Source organism: Diorhabda carinulata, chromosome 8, assembly GCF_026250575.1.
Source record: "Diorhabda carinulata isolate Delta chromosome 8, icDioCari1.1, whole genome shotgun sequence".
Taxonomy (NCBI): Eukaryota; Metazoa; Arthropoda; class Insecta; order Coleoptera; family Chrysomelidae; genus Diorhabda; species Diorhabda carinulata.
Genome location: NC_079467.1, coordinates 656,926 through 661,519, shown reverse-complemented (window position 1 = coordinate 661,519; position 4,594 = coordinate 656,926).

Here is a 4,594-nt window from a genome sequence, read left to right as displayed (position 1 = left end):
AAAAAATTTGAAGCATTTGAGTTGTGGCTCTGCAGACGCATCCAGAAGATGCCCTGGACTGACAGAATCACCACCGACGAAGTATTAAGACGCATTGGTCGCAAAAGAAAGCTGTTGACCATTATTAAACAGAAATCTAAACCTCCACATCAGAATAGGATTCATGGAATGCTATGTGTGGTCAGTACTGCTTCATAGAGTGAAAACTTGAACTTTGATAGCTCAAATGATCAAAAAATTTGAAGCATTTGAGTTGTGGCTCTATAGACGCATCCTGAAGATACCCTGGACTGACATAATCACCACCGACGAGGTACTAAGACGCATTGGTCGCTAAAGAAAGCTGTAGACAATTGTTAAGATGAGAAAAACATCTTACATACGACACATCTCACGCAACCTTCAATGAGAAGACCGCATGAGAAGAAGAAGACGATATATCAACTATGTTCTGTCGGTTTAGTTCATTTTTTGGAAACATGGAAATAACACTAGGAAAACATTAAAATCTGAAGCTGCTTTTATACTACCTATGAGTCATAACTCAATTCAATGTACCCATAACAAGCACAAGCTTAAGATTAGTGAGCTTCGAGATTGAAAGTGAGGTTAAGGACACCACGGTGTCAAATCTGATAATCAAAATAAGCAAGAATTGTTGAATTGTGGAGTTGTTGTATGTAAAACCGAATTGGTGCTGCGCTGAATTGCTGCTGAAGTTCGTTCATGGAAACAACTGTTTGGATTTTACGTAGAAGGATTAAGATTATTATCGGAAAACTCTATAATCAAGATTCAAGATATATTGCTGTACTGTAGCTTCCTGGTATGATATCCAGTTTGTCAGATTTCTGAAAACAATTATTGAAATCAAACTTTTCAAATGAGATTTATGAAAACTGCAGATGAAGATATAGTTTCCAGGTAAGAAAAATCTACGATCTCATTGTAGCATATTCAATAATAGTAAATTGTGCAACAAGTGGGGAAAGATCAACTTTTCTCACGCAAACACACGAGTGAGAAAAGTCCTTTTCCCACATGCTGCACACTATACTTTTTCCACAACTGCATAAATTGAAAGAATAGAAGTAATGGAACTTAATGTTTATTTTTATGATTAGTAAAACCAAAATAATACTAAAGTATCCTCTTAACTGTTGAATAATATTATGTTTCCATTTCTGTGAAGAGTTCGAGTGGTTTTTCAATGTAGTTGACGATTTTATTAACAACGTCTGAAGCAGTGACTTGTATATAATTTGACCATAGCCAATCAAGTTTTTGTCGATATTTGTTAATTCTCCATATAAATGTATGTGGTCTGGGTAATATTTCTCACAGTGTGAGCAATATATCGTTTTAAAATTGAGTTAGCTGTGAGAAATATTTTTCATAGCAGTTGTAGAAAAAAAATTCTGCAGCCGAAGTATTATCTAGGTACATATTTTTGGTTCTTGAATTATAAGTGACAAGATAAAATCAGTAAATATACCTAGAATTTAGCTGGAGCATTGTGCTTCCCAAATTTAGGCATTCCATTCATGAACAAATAAACAATTAAGTAATTATGATCTCCATATTGATGAATTTATGTGAAAAATCCAGTTTCTCACCACAATTTCCACAAAATCTGTTAAGGTGTGACCTTGTATATGAAAAAATCCCAAGTTTGGAAAGGAGCTTAAAGAGAAACCTCGACAAATGTGTCTTACCCAAAATCTCGAACGAAGTCTGGACACGTTTCTACAAATTTATTATGGAAATGTTCATTTCGTATTCAATTGAGACGTGATCGAATTTAAAATTGTGGCATATTTCATGTCTACAAGACGTACATAAGCCTCCGATGCTAAATCTAAGATCAACGAAAAATATTATTGGTTAAAATCGGACGGTGAATATTTAAAATGATTATTTTCATTTGCTTTGTTCGTAAAAAAGTATTATCATTAAGTGAAAATAATGAAAGGCGTCTTCGAGCATCGGTTATTACTTTATAATTTTCAAATCAAAATATTCCGAAAACGGTACACAGCATCGATTTCTATCAAGAGTACCTTTTTGGTGTAAAATTAAATAATGTTTAAGTACACATACTAGTCGGTACGAAAATTTCAATACAGTGTTGTCAGTATAATTTTATTATTTTATTTCTTCAATGCCCTTTATCTTGAATACGGATTGCGTTACGAAAATTTTTACTGAGCAAACCACATTATTCAGTTTTCCAACTATCCGGGATCACCATTTTTGGAAACAACTTATATGAGTTTTTCCGTCATGAAGTCTGAAGTCATTTTAACAAAAAAAAAATCTTACCAAATATAAAATTATTTTCACAAATTTGTTATCGTGACTAGTCCAAAAGTAACCTTTTCATTCTTCATAGTATAAGAAGGATTTAGCTATTATACGAGGCTGGTACTTAAGTTTTGAAATAGATAAATAAAAACAAATATTTTCGATTGGGAATGGTTTTAAAATTTTTCAAAATATTCTCCATTAATATCAATACACTTTTGCATAAGTTTGAACCAATTATCGAAGTATTTTTCATATTTCGAAGATGTGATTTGAACACATCAACGACTTCTTCGGATTTAAAAAAACGTTGACCCCGTAATTTATTTTTTTCTTCGGAAATAAGAGAAAATTATTGATACCAAACAACGACTGTTTCAAGTATCTGTAGACAACTCAAGTAGCACACGTTTTGAGTAACTTCGCCATTAAAAATGTCAAAGTTTATGATGGTAATGTCAAATTTGACATATTCACATCAATATTGCCATATTACAAAACTTAAGTAGCAACCCTCGTATCAGCACCTCCAGATTGCTCAAGTACAGAAATTCTGTATGAATATGTGAAAGGAACTGTTATTGATTTATATACAGAGTCTTCACGTATTTTGACCTGAAAAATTAAATAAAATAGGTCTCAGATCTGTAACATAGAACAAAATCGTTCTATTCAGTGAAATGAATATATTTTCAACTTTCATTTACTACTTTGAGGTTATACACATCATTCTCCTCAGAATTATATTTTCTCTAAGTTTTAATTGAAAGTTCAATGCATTTATTGGGAATTTATCGAAGTTATTTTACTCCAAACGTAAAAAAGTGTATTTCGGAGTTGAGTTTTTTGTGTTTTACGTTAGTTAACGTAAAAACTATTACAGTTACAGAACTGGGACCTCTTCTATTTAATTTTTCATTTCATTTTAATTTTAATGACACGAGACATTCAATATGGCTTCCTATTATTGGTGGATCAGGAGTGATATCACCAAACATCCTGTATAAATGAGTTAATGAGTTAGTCTTAACAACAATCGAATAAATTTGACTTGGCTTTTAGTATGATAATACACCATAATGTGCTCACGTTAAATTAATGAAGAAATCAATTCAATTCTTTAAAGTAATAGAGAATTATCGTTGTAATTAATAGCATTGAGAATTTCTTATCATTTCAAGCTTGTTTTATTGTATTTTGCGTAGAATATTTAATAATTTTTGATTATTTTCGAAACACCTCTTTTTTTTTAGTTATACCAGTGCTAAAATGTACCTAGCAAACGTCATTTTAAACTATTCTTATCCCCAAGCCCTTCTCCATCTTAGTCCTTAGTGAAACGTCACAAAAAAAGTTCCTTTTTTTACTTCTACAAATGAGAGTCAAAGCCCAGCACCTAAAAGCAAATTGCTGGACTTGTCAATTGCCAATTTGTAAGGGACAAAAATTTTCTCGCATACGATCTTTCTCCCCGTTATTATACATAAGTTAGGCAGATGAACAGTGGTGGAAAAAATATGAAAATTGAGTTATTTAAATCGAACAAACTGGACTATTATTTTGATTGAAATCACAGTTACATACGAGTAGATTGATCCAGTTTTATTATTTTAGGAGTCCCACGTTTTCGTAATGATAAGAGAGGGTTGATTATTGAATTATGTTCCATTTTCCTCTTCTACCGCTACTGATGTAGATCATTTCTATAACGACCGAACCTTTCAGCATAAGAATGGTCATAAGAGACATTTACATATCTTTAACACCTTCACGAACAATTTCCTTTTTATAAAAGTGAAAGCTATTCAAATTGATGGTTCAACATATGTTCAATAAATTAAAGGGTGAAAATAAAGACTGAAAAAGTATGTATATTTCATCGTAAGTGATTGGAAAAAAGAGTCGGAATATAATCATTATCAACGCAAAAAACTTCCTCATTTATCTAGACTGAATGAGAGCAGAGAATTGAGAATTTGAAGATACATATCTTGAAATTGCACAAACCAAGATAAAACTTGGACCAACAATATAAATAAGGTTTAAAAACAAAGTAATAATGTAGTGAAAACGATAGTGATTATCGTGAATAAGAAGATTTTATAACAAATTTCGAAAGCTTTTTGCTCGGAAAGACTATAAGCAACAAGCTTGTGAAAGTTGTTAAGGAATTGTTGACCGTCTATCAATGTTTGAGGGTTATTTGGATGAGAAACTTCTTGCTAATTATGGAAAATGCAGAGCAAGAACAGTTCATTCGAAGGTTCAATTGACAAAAACAATTAGAAAA